Raw genomic sequence first — 18,363 nt, forward strand, 5'->3', positions numbered from 1 at the left:
TGGGAGATAATTGAATCACAGGGGCAGTTTCCCCTATATGGTTCTCATGGTAGTGAATAAGTCTCATGAGAGCTGATGATTTTATAAGGGGTTTCCCCTTTTGCTTGTCTCTCATTCTCTCTCGTCTGCCACCATGTAAGATGTGTCTTTTGCATTCTGCCTTCCACCATGATTCTGAGGCCTCCCCAGCCCCATGGAACTGTGAGTCCATGAAACCTCTTTTTCTTTATAAGTTACCCAGTCTCAGGTATGTTTTTATCAGCAGCATGAAAACAGACTAATATAGTTAACAAATAAAAGAAGAAATTGAATCAGTGGAAGCTTGCTAGCACATGTATACATATCTAAAAATGTTTCAGGCACAGGAGAGAAAGAGGAGAAAAAGAAAAGGAAAGTGACCTAGTGTTATGTTAAAGGTTTATACTGAAGTGTATGGATGAAATGACATGAAGTCTGGTATTGGCTTTAAAATACTCAACCAATGGGGCTGTTTAACTAGGGGTGGAGAAGTGATGAAATAAAATAGAATGTTGATAACTGTTGCAGCTGAGTTTCGGGTTCATAGGAAGTCACTATTCTATTTGCTCTACTTTGGTGTATATATACATAAAGTTTATAGTGAAAAGGTTTTAAATGAAGAAAAGGATGGAAATATTCACAAGTAACAATATTAACATTAGACAAAATAGATTTCAAAGTATAGAATTTTAAAAGGGATAAACAGAGGGAGTTCTTAATTTAAAACCATACAAGCCACCAAGAAGATGCACCAATCGTGAGCATTTATATGTGTATGTATATGTGTGTGTGTGTGTGTGTACTTTTGAAATACATAAAACAAAAACTGACACAATGGGGAAAATTTTACGAGTATTCAGTTACAATGGACGAATAATATATCTCAGACTCTTGTCAGAAACTGAAAGATCAAATAGATGAAATATATAAGATACAAAGAGTGGAATAATACAATCAATAAACTTGGTATTTGATATAGCTATATTCAATCTTTATTTTGTACTCAAAAGAATGCACATGTTTGAAACATGAATGAGACACTCTTAAAAATCCTTGCACTAGACTACAAAATAATAAATCTTTAAAATGATATCACAAGGCAATATTCATAACCCACAATGAAATAAAAATGGAGATAAAAGCAAAGAGACGATAAATATTTCAAATACCTGGACATTAAAAACACTCACATACAATTAATACTTGGGTTAAGGAGGAAATTAAAATGGATTACCAACTACCTAGTATTATGAGAGCACTACATATAACATCTCTGGGCTGGGAAGATTAACATACTTAAGATTATATCATAAAATGCATTTATTAGTAAACAAGAAATTCTGAAGATGAATTATCTAAACTTTCAGTACACACTGTAGGAAAGGAAAATGAAATATCCACAAAGGAGGTAAATAAATGTTAAAAACAGAAATTAATAAAATAATGAGCAGAACATTACTAATCAAGGAATTGCCTATTGAGAACATACTGAAATACTCTCTTATATCCATTCATTGGGTAAAAATAAAGCAGTTGGGCAAAATTAAATGTTGGTGAGGATCTCTTATACACTTTTGGTGGGAATATAAATTAGGGAAACTACTTTGGAAAGAAGTTTAGCATTTCCTTCTATAACTGGACATTCACATACCTCATCACACAGCAAGTCCACTCCCAAGAATAGCCCCAAGAGAAGCTCTTGCCCAGGTGCCCCACAAAATATGTAAAAGGACATTCATGAAAGCCTATTAAGGACATAAAAACCTGGACACAAACCAGATGCTCACCAAAGGAGTAAAAATTAACAAACTACAGTAATAGTTAACATGAAGGGATGCTAAGTGAAAAAGTGTAAATTGCCAAAAGATTATATAAAGTATGATATATTCATTACAATATTTTATTATGAACATTTTGGGACATAAAGAAAAGTTAAAAGAATTTAAAAGTGAGTATGCACAAAACCACAACCTAAAAATCCAGAACCAATATTTCAGTATATTTGCTTTATCTCATATCTATTCATAGACATATCTTTCTTTTCATTCGTCAACTCATCTTCTTTTTTTGATGCATTTCAAATTATGTTACAGTCAGCAGCACACAACACCCCTAAAATTTCAACATGCATATCATAAACTAGAGTTTAGTATTTGTTTATATTCTAAGGCAAAATTTACATACAGTAAAACACACAACTCCTATGTGCACTATTTGATGAGATTTAACAAGTGAACACAAACTTCTGGTTTCAGCTCTGACATGTTAAGAGCTTGGAAGTAATCACTCCCATCCTTGCAACAATAATAAAGGCTGAACAAACTGAAACTCAGTGACTTTTCATAGGCCCTCAGAGAGTTTAGGTCACAAGGCAAACTGCCACCCCCAAATCTGGAGAGACAGACAAATACAGAGAATCACAGCTGAGATCAGTTTACTTTACCTGGAGCAGAAGCTGCTGGATCCCTAAGCAGATAGGAACACTTCACTGGTGATTTTGACAAATTGCTGGAGGCTGAGTATGAATTAGCTTGAGAATGAGAAATCTCTTACAGAGGTCTCACGCTTTCCTGGGTTTTACCTCCAGGAAGCCAAAAAGGTCCTCAGGTGACGATCTAAAGACAATCCCCTCAGGTTTCTGCCAAGAGGAGGGTAGGAGGGTAAGAGGGTTCAAGTTGCCATTTTGAAACACACTCAGAGCTTTCTCTCTAACAAAGGACTGCTCTCTAGGGGAAGAAATTTTTCCAGTAACTTGTCTAACTGGGTGAAGGGCACCCAGTCAAAAACGTCCTGTATAATCTAAGGGGAGAAAAAAAGGCTAAGAAATACTTCTGAAGGTCACAGCCCAGGGACTAAGGCCCACAAAAAGAGTGAGATTTAATCATAAGATAATGGAACTTTCCTCTTTTTCACTCCTTACTACTGCAGTATAATAACAGAGAATTAAAACTGAAAGAGCTGCAAGACACAGACCCTATTTAATGAAAGAATTCTTAGGGAAACTCACACACATCAGGGGAGGGAAGAAATAAGAAAGCTGGAGAAACCTGAAGCCTCTGGCATCTAGAACTACAGCAAACATTAAACACAGACCAGCTCTTAGATTAACATAAAACCTCATATTAAACATCTGTATTTGTTAGATACCTAATACATCATGTCCGGCATTCAACAAAAAATGATAAAACCATGCTAAAAGGCAAGAAAAAATATAGTCTGAAGAGGCAAAGCAAGCATCACAACCAGACTCGGATATGACACAGATTTTGAAATTATCATGTAGGGCATTTAAGAGAACTATGATTAATATGTTAGAGGCTCTAATGTAAAATGTGGACAACATGTGAAAACAAATGGGTAATTTAAGAAGAGAGATAGGAACTCTAAGAAAATCAAGAGGAAATGCTAGAAATAAAAAAAACACTATAACAGAAATGAAAGAATGGCTTTCGTGGGCTCATAAGTAGCCTGGACACAGCAGAGGAAAGAATCAGTGAGCTTGAACAAAGGTCAATAGAAATGTCTTAGACTGAAAAGCAAGGATAAGAAAAAATGATAAAAAAGCACAACAGAATATCCAAGAACTGTGGGATAATTACAAGGAGTGTAAAATATGCACAATTGGAAAGCAAAAAAAGGAGAAAGGAGCAGAAGAGAAATATTTGAATAACTAATGGCAAGAATTCTACAAAATTAATGGCAGGCACTAAACTGCAGATCCAGTAAGCAGGATGTCTTAGTCCATTTAGTGTTGTTATAAAGGAATACCTGAGGCTGGGTTATTTATAAAGAAAAAAAGATTTATTTGGCTCATGACTCGGATGATTGGAAAGTTCAAGATTGGGCATCTACAGCTGGTGAGGGTCTCAGGGTGCCTCTACTCATAGTGGGAAGCTGGCATGTGCAGAAATCACATGGTGAGAGAAGAAGCAAGGGAGAGTGGGTAGGTGCCAGACTCTTTTTAACAACCAGCTCTTCTGGAAACTAATAGAGTGAGAATTCACTGACCGCTGAGAGAGAGCATTAATCTATTCACGAGGGATCCACCTCCATGACCCAAACACCTCCTGTAAGGCCCCTCCCCCAACACTGGGGATCAAATTTCAACATCAGGTTTGGAGGGAACAAACATTCAAACCATAGCACGGGATAAATACCAAAACAATCTACACTAGTCATATGATAGTCACACTGAAGAAAACCAACAACAGAAAATATTGAAATAATCCAGAGGAGGGGGAATCTTACCACTAGAAGAACAAGATTAAGAATTACATTGGAGTACCTGTTGGAAACCATGAAAACAGTAAGAGAGTGGAAAGGCACATTTAAAGTGTCAAAATAAAAAATCCAACAACCTAAATTCTAGATCCAGTGAAATTATCCTTTGAAAATGAAGGAGAAATAAAGACTTTCTCAGATAAATAAACACTGAAGAAATTCATTGCCAGTAGATCTGCCTTGCAAGAAATGTTGAAAGGGGTTCCTCAGAAAGAAGGAAAATAATATAGGTCAGAAACTCAGATCTACTAGGAAGAGTGTCAGAGGAAGAATAAAGTTAAAATAAAGTATTTCATTTTTCTTATTCTTCATTGATCTAATAGACAACTGTTCAAAGTAATGTATTATATGATTATAGCATATTTATAAGTGAAATAAATGACAGCAATGTTATAAAGGATGAGAGGAAGGAATTGGGAATACTCAGCTATAAAATACCTGTACTACCCATGAAGCAGTACAGTGTTAGTTGAAAGTGGACTTAGATTAGTTGTAAATGTATATTGAAAAGTCTACGGCAACTGCTAAAAAAATTTTTTTTAAAGTGTGATTGACAGAGGAGAGAGGAGAGATGATGGAATCATATAAAATGATTAATTAAAACCAAAGAAGGCAGAAAAAAGGGGAAGATAAAAAAGGAAAAAGTGTAAGTACAATAAATAGAAAACAGTTTAAAAGATGGTAGATAATTAAACTACATCAATCATCACCTTAAATGTTGTATTAGTCTGTTTTCACACTGCTATAAAGAACTGCCCAACACTGTGTAATTTATAAAGGAAAGAGGTTTAATTGATTCACAGTTCAGCATGGTTGGGGAGGCCTCAGGAAACTTACAATTATGGCAGAAGGTGAAGCGGGAGCAAGGCACCTTCTTTGCAAGGTGCCAGGAAGGAGAATGAACACAGGAGGAACTACCACACACTTATAAAACCATCAGATCTTGTGAGAACTCACTCACTATCACCAGAACAGCATGGGGGGAACCATCCCCATGATTCAATTGCCTCCACCTGGTCTCTCCCTTGACATGTGAGGATTATGGGGACTACAATTCAAGATGAGATTTTGGGTGGGGGACACAGCCAAACCATATCAAATGTGAATCATATAAATACACCAATTAAAAAACAGGGAGTGTCAGAGTGTATAAAAAACCAAGACCCAACTATATGCCAATCTATAAGAAGCCCACTTTACATATAAGTATACAGATAGTTTAAAAGTAAGGCGATAAAGAAAGGTATATCATGCTAACACTAAGTTTAGAGCATTCTAATTTAGGAACATTAAACAAAAACATTCCTAAATGAAATATTAGCAAATAGATTCCAATAGTACATTAAAATAATAATAATATATCTGTACATCTATTATGTATCAATAATTTTTTTAAAGAATAATACATCATAACTAAGTAGGACTATATTAGGATTAAAGGGGAGTTTTAAAATTTGGCAGTATATTAATGTCATATTAACTGAATTAAACATAGGCAAAATTCATTGAGAGAAAAACCAATACACGAGAATTTAATAACATGAAAGCATGCTCAACCATCCTCATACTAAGACAAAAGTAAATTAAAACTACACTTGAGATGTCATTTCCCACCTCCCAGACTGGCAAAATCTAAAAGCTTAACAACCCATTCTTTTGGTGAAATTATTAGAAAACTAATACTCTCATCTATTGCTGGGATAAGTCACAACAATACAATCCTATGGAGATGAATGTGACAATATTCAATAGTTCAGGTGTTTCTCAGTAGAGCTCAAATAAATCAATGAAATCAAGTCATCAGCATGATTCCAGTCACTAGAATCAAGAAGCATGAAGATATTAGATTAGAAGTAAGAAAAAAATGTGCTTTCAGAGCCAAGACAAAGATCTGAGGACCAGTATATCTGACATACTGCAATTGGGGAAGAAAACTGGAATTGATGAGTATAGATTATGTGTCCAGGAGTTCTAGTAGAATATTATAGCAGTACTTATTTATGCAGCCAACAGACACATGAAAAAAAATGCTTATCATCACTAGCCATCAAGAGAAATGCAAATCAAAACCACAATGAGATACCATCTCACACCAGTTAGAATGGCGATCATTAAAAAGTCAGGAAACAACAGGTGCTAGAGAGGATGTGGAGAAATAGGAACACTTTTACACTGTTGGTGGGATTGTAAACTAGTTCAACCATTGTGGAAGACAGTGTGGTGATTCCTCAAGGATCTAGAACTAGAAATACCATTTGACCAAGCCATCCCATTACTGGGTATATACCCAAAGGATTATAAATCATACTGCTATAAAGACACATGCACACGTATGTTTACTGCGGCACTATTCACAATAGCAAAGACTTGGAACCAACTCAAATGTCCATCAATGATAGACTGGATTAAGAAAATGTGGCACATATACACCATGGAATACTATGCAGCCATAAAAAAGGATGAGTTCATGTCCTTTGTAGGGACATGGATGCAGCTGGAAACCATCATTCTCAGCAAACTACTGCAAGAACAGAAAACCAAATACCACACGTTCTCACTCATAGGTGGGAATTGAACAATGAGATCACTTGGACACAGGAAGGGGAACATCACACACTGGGGCCTGTTGTGAGGTGGGGGGAGAGGGGAGGGATAGCATTAGGAGATATACCTAATGTAAATGATGAGTTAATGTGTGCAGCACACCAACATGGCACACGTATACATATGTAACAAACCTGCACATTGTGCACATGTACCCTAGAACATAAAGTGTATGTGTATGTGTGTATATATATATATAAAAAGATTAAAGCACACACACTAAAAAAAAAAGAAAAAGAAAAAGAAAAAAAGATAAGTAGGCTGGGTAAAATCTTACAGCTTAGTCATTTTTAAGCTACTTATGAATATTTGGTTAGAGTCACTGTGTTTTGGCTATTCATATTTGAATGCATGAAGAAATGTTAATTCTGTGTTAAAACTGAAAATTAAAATTTATTCAAAAAAAGAATATTTTAGCAAGCATTTATCATTTATTCATTGCACTGATATTTCTTAAGCACTAATTGTGTGTTATGCAATGTATCTGCAAACAGAAAAGCAGTAAATCTGATGCTGGGACATGACTATAATTATTCTCAAAAAAATCCCCTACATGGACAGGTAGGGAAAACTCTTTAACAAAAAATGCCAGCTAATACGGAAAAATAATAGAATTAGAGAAGCACATTTTGCCACCCTAAAGTTAATGATTATTTTAGGCAAAGATCATCAATGGACCCAAATTAAGGCTGTTGAGGTAGAAATAATTTGGAAAAGGTTTACTGGAAGCCAAATGTGAGAATCAACCCAGGAAGACACACCAACAGAGTTGATCATGTTCAAGTTTGCTATAGGCTGAAAAGCTTTTATGGGAAAATTTAGAAGAAGGGAGAAGGACTCTTCATGTCAGAGTTGTCCTTTTTATTGGAGGGTATAATATAGAGGTTATAATCATTAACTATAGATTAAAACACATAGGCTAAAATGTTCTACATGTAAGACAAGCAGTAAAACTTTATGACTTAGCAAAAAATTTGTAAAACATGATGATTAAGACACAAATTAGTGTCCTTTTTAGTGTCAGTAGGTTATGTATTAATCAGTTTGTCAATAGCTTGAGGAACTCATACGATTTTTTACTCCAGGGACAGGAAGTAAGCCATGAATTCTAAGACTTCCCCAGGTGGGTTAATTTGGAAGCCTGCTAAATGTGACCTGTTGGTTATAAGTGCTAAAACCATTTTTGTGAATGCTTCTTGGGGAATAGATTATTCACAGGGTTCCCAAAGAATGACCCTACAGCTAAATACAAAGGGCAGAGGTGGCTTTTTTTTTTACAATGGAGAGATTTGGTGGACCATCCCTTAACCAAGAAGTCAAACTTAGTATAATATTACCAACAGAGTGAACTGACACATGCCTCTAGATATGACTTACCAAGAGGGACACAGCACCCATGTAGTTTTCTTTTCCAAGTCATTTGGCCTGAATCTAAGAAAACAGTTAGAAATGCAGAACCATCTGTAACTGTAACCATCTGTAACAATTGACATCAGCCCTTCAAAAATATTAACAACGTGACAGACAAAAAAGGCTGGGAAACTATTATAGGTTAAGACTAAAGAAGAGATTAGAGACTAAGGAGATATGACAACCAAATGCAATGCATGAACCCTGTTTGGATACAGGATTTTTTTTTTTAAGTTGTAAAAACAAAATTGGAGCTAACTAGAAAGAAATGGAATTTGGACTGTATAATATTTCTGTATCATTGTTAAATTTCTTAGGTGTGATGAGATTTTTTTGCGGGGGAGGTGTCATGGAACTGTTCTGTATGCAGGTGGTGGCGATGGTTACACAAATCTACACATGAATTAAAATTTATGAAACTGGGCTGGGTGTGGTGGCTCATGCCTGTAATCCCAGAACTTTGGGAGGCCAAGGCAGGAGGATTGCTCGAGGCCAGGGGTTTGAGGCTGCAGTGAGCCATGATCGTGCTACTGAACTTTAGCTTGGGCAAGAGAGCAAGACCTCCACTCAAAAATAAATTAATTAGGCTGGGCATGGTGGTTTATGCCTGTAATCCCAGTACTTTGGGAGGCTGAGGCAGGAGGATCACTTGAGGTTAGGAGTTAATGACCAGCCTGGCCAACATGGTGAAACTCCATCTCTACTAAAAAAATACAAAAGTTAGCTGGGCATGGTGGTGGGCACCTATAATCCCAGGTACTCAGGTGGCTGAGGCAGGAGAATGGCTTGAACCTGGGAGGTGGATGTTGCAGTGAGCTGAGATCAGGCCACTGTACTCTAGCTTGGGTGGCAGAGCCAGACTCCATCTCAAAAATAAATAAATAAGGTAATTAATTAATTAAAATGTACACCAAAAAGTCAATTTTACTGTATGATAATTAAAAAATAAAAATGTAAATAGTTTTAAAAAGCCTCTCAAATTTCTTAGGGGTGAGAATGGGCTTGTGGCTATGAAAGAAAATGTCGTTATTCTTAGGAGAGTGGAAATATACACAGATGGAGCCAAATGAGAAAAAGCAGAGACTTTTCAGAGCTTACTATAGTAAGGTATTGAGCCATTATCACTTGGCGTTTGTCAAAGGCTCAAAGGCAGGCAGGAGAATGAGAAAGCTTAATACATAGTAGAAAAAGGGGAAGGCTTCAGGTGTGTCCTGTAGAAAAAGGGGAAGGCTTCAGGTGTGTCCTGATTGGAGGGTGTTGGAGTGCACAAGCTGGAGGTGGACTGACTGAAGTGGGGCTTCCTATGCGATTGATTTGGGAGGTAGATTCGGCTTTTTCTGGTTGGTCCTGAGTTGGAAATTGGGTTAAAAAAAATGAGAAGCTGGATGTCATCAACCAAATCCTGACCATCTGGGCTGACTGCTACTGAGGTTGTGGTTTGGCTTCCCAGGCTTATTGCTGTAGAGGTTGTAGGTCAGGATTCTATTGTTATATACGGTCTGGTCATTGCCTGTTTGTATATTCATTCCCTCAGGAGATACATGCTGAGGATATATCCTTGAAGGAGCATGATGTCTGCAGCTTACTGTACAAAGGTATTGTAAAACAAACACGGGGGAGTCCTCAGTTTCTCTGTTGCCTTCTACCTTGCACCTTCATCCTTTTTTGCTATCTCTCCCCTGCCCCCATGAGCTCTGACTAGCAGATAAGCCACAATGTTTACAAAAATAATACTCTGAAAATACTGTTCTGAAGGGTTCTGACTGAGCAAGGGGCACAAAAACAGGAACGACCCTGCCACCAACTACGAGTTTCACTTAAAGTCAAAAACTGCTACCCAGGCCAGGCATGGTAGCTCACAATTATAATCCTAGCACTTTGGGAGGCTGAGGCAGGAGGATTGCTTGAGGACAGGAGTTTGATACCAGCCTGGGCAACATAGCGAGACCCCCGTCTCTCTCTAGCATGTGTGTGTGTGTGTGTGTGTGTGTGTGTGTACACATTCTTCAAAAGCAAGAACGCATACTCCACTTTCCCTCATAAAAACCCTGACCCTGCTTCAATCAGGACATTACCTGATGCACCTCAGCTGAATAAAGCCTTTAAGCTCTATAGCAGTCACTTCAATCATTTTCTTTTTTTTTTTTTTTTTTTGAGACGGAGTCTCGCTCTGTCACCCAGGCTGGAGTGCAGTGGCCGGACCTCAGCTCACTGCAAGCTCCGCCTCCCGGGTTTACGCCATTCTCCTGCCTCAGCCTCCCGAGTAGCTGGGACTACAAGCGCCCGCCACCTCGCCTGGCTAGTTTTTTGTATTTTTTAGTAGAGACGGGGTTTCACCGTGTTAGCCAGGATGGTCTCGATCTCCTGACCTCGTGATCCGCCCGTCTCGGCCTCCCAAAGTGCTGGGATTACAGGCTTGAGCCACCGCGCCCGGCCACTTCAATCATTTTCTTTTGACTCTGTTTTTAAATGATGGGGCCTGTATATATGCATACAGAAATATAAGGCAAATATGACATAGATGAACAGTTGTTACTCCTAGGTGGAGGGTATTTGAATATTCATAGTGCAATTCTTTCAACTTTTGTGTAGGTGTGAAAATTTTCCAATAAAAAGCTGGGTGTAAAATAAATAAGGTATTATTGCTTGCTATCTACTGAAGTATGTAAATGGTTGTGGCTATTGGTCCTGAGGTCACTGCTCAGCCATTGAACCTGATACTTTTCACAAAGTTGTCTTTGACTTCTGTCTGTGGAAGACTTTGTAAAATGTTTTCCCCTACTAAAGGGAGGCACATAAGACAAGAGTGACCAGGAGACCTTGCCTGTGGATTAATTCTTGCATCCGCTCTAGGACACAGGTGCTCATCATTATGTCCTTAGCTGCAGATATAAAAATACTCAGATTTTGCATTCTTTTTGGTTTTCAACTGGGTACCCACATAAATGTAAAGAATGCCGACTGACCTCTCTATTTAAAGTGGCAGTTCTGTAAATCAGTATATGGAAGAAATATCTGCACTCCTATGTTTGTTGCAGCACTGTTTACAATAGCTAAGATTTGGAACCCACCTAAAGGTCCATCAGCAGATGAATGGATAAAGAAAACATGGTACTTATACATAATGGAGTACTATTTAGCCATAAAACGAATGAGATCCAGTCTTTGCAACAACATGGATGAAACTGGAGATCATTATGTTAAGTGAAATAAGCAAGGCACAGAAAGACAAACATCGCATGTTCTCACTTATTTGTGGGAGCTATAAATCAAAACAATTACACTTACGGAGATAGAGAGTAGAAGGATGGTTACCAGAGGCTGGGAAGGATAATGGGGGGCTGGTGGGGAGGTGGGGATGGTTAGGAGGTACAAGATATATAGTCAGAAAAAACGAATAAGATCTACTATTTGATAGCACAATAGGGTGACTATAGTCAATAATCACTTAATCGTACATTTTAAAATTAAAGAGTGTAATTGGGCCGGGCGCAGTGGCTCACGCCTGTAATCCCAGCACTTTGGGAGGCCGAGGCGGGCGGATCACGAGTTCAGGAGATTGAGACCATCCTGGCTAACACGGTGAAACCCCGTTTCTACTAAAAATACAAAAAAAACAAAATTAGCTGGGCGTGGTGGCGGGCACCTGTAGTCCCAGCTACTAGGGAGGCTGAGGCAGGAGAATGGTGTGAACCTGGGAGGTGGAGCTTGCAGTGAGCCGAGATCGTGCCACTGCATTCCAGCCTGGGCGACAGAGTGAGCCTCCATCTCAAAAAAAAAAAAAAAAAAAAAAAAAAAAAAAAAAAAAAAAGAGTGTAATTGGATTGTTTGTAACTCAAAGGATAAATGCTTCCTGGGATGGATATCCCATTCCCCATGATGTGCTTATTTCACATTGCATGTCTGTATCAAAATATCTTGTGTGCCCTATAAATATATACACCTACTATGTACCCACAAAAATTTAAAACATAATTTTTTTTTGAGATGGAGTCTTGCTCTGTCACCCAGGTTGGAGTGCAGTGTCAGAATCTTGACTCACTGCAACCTCCACCTCCAGGGTTCAAGCAATTATCTGCCTTAGCTTCCCGAGTAGCTGGGATTACAGGTGCCTGCCACCATACCTGGTTAATTTTTGTATTTTTAGTAGAGACGGGGTTTCACCATCTTGGCCAGGCTGGTCTTGAACTCCTGACCTCATGATCCACCCGCCTTGGCCTCCCAAAGTGCTGGGATTACAGGTGTGAGCCACTGCGCCCAGCCAATTTTTTTTTTTTTAAATAAAAACTAAAAACATAAAGTAGCAGTTCTCCCAGCATCTCCAACTCATATCACTCCCCTATAACATCCCCTCTTTAGCAGTTATCACCTTTGTAATTTGCTCTTTTAAAATGCTTATTGCCTCTATTCCCTGCTAGGATGTTAACTCCATGAAGTTAGGGATTTGGGGACTGTTTTGTTGCACCAAACATCAAGTACCAAGAACAGTGCCTGATGGTCAATTCATCAAGTATATATAAGTTCTCCATCTCTTTGTTATTTCATGCATTACTTATACCAAATTAATTTTATTATAGCAGTCATGCCATGAAGAGATGCCTGCAGAGTCTTTTGGGGAAATCATTAATATTTTAAGAAAATGACTCTGATGTGTGTATTTTGCTGCCCTCTGCATTGTATAATAAAGATACTAGAAATAAAGCAGTTGATTACTCCATATATGTAAGAAGCAGAAATCACTGCGGTATATCAGCATGAACAAGTAAATGAACAAACAGTAAACAAATAAAATAATTTCTGATACAAAGGAAGGCTATGAAGAAAACTGAAGCCTGGTGAAGAGCTCGAGTGTTGGGATAGACCAGGGAAGAAGGACCTCTGAAGAAGAGACATTTGAGCAGGTAAGTGACTCGGTAGAGTGACCCATGGAGCCAGGGGCAGCAGTAAATGTCAAGGCCATGGAGCGCCTGCCTCCCTGTTCATCCCATCACTAGGTGGCATCTCTGGGCTGGAGCCAAATGTTTTCTTGCCCCATTAAAGGGAGAGATGCCACTTTTCTCCATACAGATTTTTTCTTTTTATCATTTAGATATTTATCTGTATTAGTCAGGGTTCTCTAGAGGGACAGAACTAGTAGGTGAGAGATATATATATACATATATATATGTGTGTATATATATATATGAGTTTATTAAGTAGTATTAACTCACACAATCGCAAGGTCCCACAATAGGCTGTCTGCAAGCTGAGGAGCAAGGAAGCCAGTCCGAGTCCCAAAGTTGAAGAACTTGGAGTCTGATGTTCGAGGGCAGGAAGCATCCAGCAGGGGAGAAAGATATAGACTAGGAAGCTAAACCAGTCTAGCCTCTTCACGTTTTTCTGCCTGCTTTATATCCTGGCTGCGCTGGCAGCTCATTAGATGGTGCCCACCCAGATTAAGGGTGGGTCGGCCTTCTCCAGCCCACTGACTCAAATGTTAATCTCCTTTTGCAACACCCTCACAGATACACCCAGGATCAATACTTTGCATCCTTCAATCCAATCAAGTTGACACTCAATATTAACTATCACATTATATAACATATTAGTTTTCCCAATTAATTTAAATATTTAGTTACTTTTAATTATCTAATTAGCTATGATCGTGCCACTGCATCCCAGCCTGAGCAACAGAGTGAGACTCAGTCTCTAAAATGAATGAGTGAATGAATGAATATATGCACCTACCACCCAAAAGAAAAGGTACAGACTTGATGATAACCTCTACCTATCCATGGAGTCCCCCAATTCGTTGCCTTGCCCCCACCCTCAACTGAGGTAAATATCATCCTGAATCCCAAGTTCATCGTTTTAAAATTTCTTTTTAATGTAATTTTATTGCAACTACACAAAATCCTAAATAGTTCATATCCTTTATATTAGTAGCTTTTTTTTTTTTTTTTTAAGAGACAGGGTCTTGCTCTGTCACCCAGGTTGGAGTGCAGTGGCACTATCATAGCTCACTGCAGCCTTGAACTCCTCAAGAGGCTCAAGGGATCCTCCCACCTCAGCCTCCTGAGTAGCTGTGATTACAGGCACACACCACCACACCTGGCTAATTTTTAAAATTTTTGTAGGGACGGGGATCTCACTTTATTGCCCATGCTGGTCTTGAACTCCTGGCTTCAAGAGATCATCCCACCTTGGCCTCCCAAAGTGCTGGGATTACAGGCATGAGCCACTGTGCTCAGCCTATATTAGTAGCTTTTAAGTTTATAAAAGTGTGTTAAGTTTTATATAATCTTTTGGGATTATAGTTCCTCCCCCTTAATATTCATTCATATTGTTGGGTGTTGTTCTAGTTCATTCATTATGACTCCTGTTGATGAGCATCATTTTTGTTTCCAGGTTTTCCTGTTGTGAACAGGATGCCATGCTGGTATGGTTTGAATATTTGTCCCCTCCAAAACTCATGTTGAAATTTAATCCCCAATGTAGCCGTATTGAGAGGTGGGGCCTTCAAGAGGTGACTGAGTGTTGAGGTCTCTGCCCTGCCCTTATGAATGGATTAATCCATTAATGAGTTAGTGGACTAATGGGTTATCATGGGAGTGGAACTAGTGACTTTATAAGAAAAGGAAGAGAGGCCGGATGCAGTGGCTCACACCTGTAATCCCAACACTTTGGGAGACTGAGGTGGGCAGAGCACAAGGTCAGGAGTTCAAGACCAGCCTGACCAACATGGTGAAACCCCATCTCTACTAAAAATACAAAAATTAGCCAGGCATGGTGGCACATGCCTATAATCCCAAGTACTCAGGAGGCTCAGGCAGAAGAATCGCTTGAACCCGGGAGGCAGAGGTTGTAGCCAGCCAAGATCGCACCACTGGACTCCAGCCTGGGCGACAGAGAAAGAATCCGTCTCAAAAAAAAAAAAAAAAAAAAAAAAAAACCAAAAAAGAAGAAGAGGAAGAGAGACCTTAGCTAGCATGCTCAGCCCCTTCCCTGTGCTACCTTGGGACTCTGCAGACTCCCTACCAGAAAGAAGGCCCTCACCAGTTACAGCCCTTCAATCTTGGACTTCTCAGCCTCCAGAACTGTAAGAAATAAATTCCTTTTCTTTAGAAATTACCCAGTTTCAGGTATTCTGTTGTAAGCAACAGAAAACAGACTAAGAAACATACATATCCTAGGTTTCTTGTGCAAGTGTTTCTCTTGGCTACATTCATGAGCGTGGACTTACTGGATTGTAAGGCATGTATATATTCACTGTAGGAGAAAATGCAAAAATATTTTCTAAAGTGGTTGCACTGATTTACATTCCTTCAACAGGGCAAAAAGATACTGTTGGCCCACATACTCTCCAACTCTTGGTATTATCAGACTTTTACGTTTTTGCAATTTGAATGGGTATAAATGTCATTTTATCAGATCTTGATTTGTATTTCCCTAATCACAAATAACTTTGAACATCTCTTTATATGTTTGCTGGTTCTATATTTCCTTCTTCTCTGAAGTGGTCTAACAGAACTTTTTTTTGGTACCATTATGACATCCAAGAACACTAACAGTGATTCTTGGCACTCTATTAGAAGTGCATGCATGCCAAATATGCTTCCACTGATTCCATTTCTTCTTTCATTTATTCATTCAACAAACATTTGCCCAGACCAGGGATGCAAGGGCAGAATGACAAGCTGGAATAATCAAAGTTCAACTACTATGGTTCGAATGTTTGTCTCCTCTGAAACTCATATTGAAATTGTCATTGTAACAGTATTAGGAGGTGGGGCCTTTAAAAAGTGAATAGGTCATGGAGGCTCCATTCTCATAAACTGATTAATGCTGTCACTGAGGGAGAGGGTTAGTCGCCTCAAGAGTGGGTTGTTATAAAGTGAGCCCAGTCCCTTGTGCTTTCTCTTTGTTCATACACTTGCTTGTCCTCTTGTCCTCTGCCATGGAATAATGTAGCAATAAGGCCCTCACCAGATGCTGGCACGACGTTGGACTTCCCAATCTCCAGAACTATGAGCCAAATAAGCTTCTTTTCTTTATAAATTACCCAATTCTGTTATAGTAGCAGAAAATGGACAAAGATACCAACTCTCTAAGAAAATAAAAATGAAATTGGACTATAAAAATCTGCCTTGCTATTCATCAGGATGGAAGAACAGACACATATAAAGCCAAATGCAAAATTCACAAGAAACATTTCTTTTAAGGACATGCTGCAGTTGTAATGCCATAAAGAACCCCTACTTTAAATGCCTATTGCTTTCTTAGTCAATGAGAAACTTTGTTCTCTACAATCATAGACTATCAGAAACTTTGCTGTTTGAAATGATATCAGTAAGAGTGAAACATCTGACTCATGGGAGATTCTAAGTCACTACCAGACAGAGAAGCAAGATTCAATTTTCAACCCAGGTGCAAAGCTTTAGGCAAGAGTTATCTGGGGACACAAAATTCTACATCTAAATTGTTCCCAAGGAAACAACACTCTGGGTTCACTTCACAGTTGAGACCTATCAATGACCCTTTATATACAGCCCTGCTTTGCTTTGAACCCACTAAAACACTGCTTTATTTAAATTTCATCTGAACTCCACTATTCCTCAAAATCCCATAAGAAATCTATCTTTTCCTTTGCTTACTGAGCTGCCCATGGTGCCCCTGGTGTGCAGTCTCCCTTATTGATTGCTGGATCTGTCAGACTACAAATTAGTTTGAGACTAACTGGACTAGGACACCTCTAACCTTCAAGATTGTTAAACCGAGGACCAGAGGGGATAAGACTGGATTGAGAGCCCCCAGCAAGTCCACACTTCAGCCTACACCAGGTCCTCTCAAAATATTTTTTTCACCTGAGGATTCAGAAAGGCTTTCAGGAGGGCACACAGGCTTCTAGCTGTCAGGAGGATTCTCTGGAGGAGGAGATATTTGAACTTGGTTTTGAAGGATGAATAGGCATTCCTAGGTGAAGGGCTGCACGACTTCTTCCCCTTCTGCTCCAGTGACATCTCCCAGAGGGCAGTGGCATCTCCAGAATTTACACATTGGAGGTGGTATGGGGCAGCAAACTGGTTGAAGGGTATAAGCAGAGCCTTGTATTAAAGCTACATTTCAAAAGTAAGGGCACCATGACCGCATATATTTTACTTCATGAGGAAATAAAAATAATAAAGTTTCCTAAATATTTTTATTGACATATTGCATTGGACTAAGGGCACATTAAAAATTATTAGTATTGATACATAGTCCCTTTTTAGTTGGGGTAGATGGAGTGGGAGATAAGGTAGATTGCTGGAGCATTCAAACCCCGCATCCAAGCCCCACAGGCACAGCAGGAGGGGAACCCAGCACTCTGAGTTCTCCCCTTTTCCCACCTCATGGCATATCCTAGGAGGGCTTGCACAGCCCTGATTTCTCCTCCTCCTTCCCTTGTGGTATGTCCTAGGAAAAGCCTGTAACCAGCCTGACGTCTCCCCGCTTCTCATCCTGTGGTATCTGCCAGGAGATAGCCGCAGCCTCCCGATTCTTTCCAAGAGGCCCTTCAGTGTCTTGGAACGGTATGACACAGATTCGTAGACTACAGATCCAAAGACCCCTACTCCAGTTAGCCTGCCCAGAGAAACGTCCCCACCCCTGCTCCCCGCCACCAGCGGGACAGCTCCACCTGAGTTTAGAGCAGACAGCCTGCTCTGTGAGTTTAGAGGTGTCCTCATCCTCAATACGGAATGGACACTCCTCCAACATGGTGTACCCCATGGGGAAGCGCGACGTGGGCGCGGCCATGTTCCCCACCTGACCACGCCGCCGAGGGTCACCCAACGTCCCAAAGCACCACTTCCGTAACTTCTCCATGTTGACTCCTGGCTAACAGCAGCTTCAAAGGTGGTTTTGCGCACGCGCGGAGCCCCCTCCCTTTCCCTCACTCATGCGAAGTCCCAAACCCCGAAAAAGGGCGGTGCTAGGGGTAGTGACCGGAAGCGGCTGCGGTTCTCGCCGGTTCTCAGCCGGGGTTTGATAGTTGTCAGGAGGATTCGACGTTCAGTGCCCAGGGATGTGGAG

At 39.6% G+C, this 18,363-nt stretch overlaps 1 protein-coding gene and 1 pseudogene across 2 annotated transcripts in view; one reads left to right on the plus strand and one right to left on the minus strand.

Annotated features, from left to right (window-relative positions):
* Window positions 1–17,378: 17,378 nt before the first annotated feature.
* Window positions 17,379–18,156, minus strand: LOC126945619 (uncharacterized; annotated as a pseudogene).
* Window positions 18,157–18,250: 94 nt separating this feature from the next.
* Window positions 18,251–18,363, plus strand: part of ZNF81 (zinc finger protein 81) — a 93,810-nt gene continuing 93,697 nt past the window's right edge. For both annotated transcript variants that reach the window (XM_050775613.1, XM_050775611.1), the window contains exon 1: window positions 18,251–18,363. The gene's annotated coding sequence lies outside the window, so the exon portion shown is untranslated.

Source organism: Macaca thibetana, chromosome X (assembly GCF_024542745.1).
Source record: "Macaca thibetana thibetana isolate TM-01 chromosome X, ASM2454274v1, whole genome shotgun sequence".
NCBI classification, from domain to species: Eukaryota; Metazoa; Chordata; class Mammalia; order Primates; family Cercopithecidae; genus Macaca; species Macaca thibetana.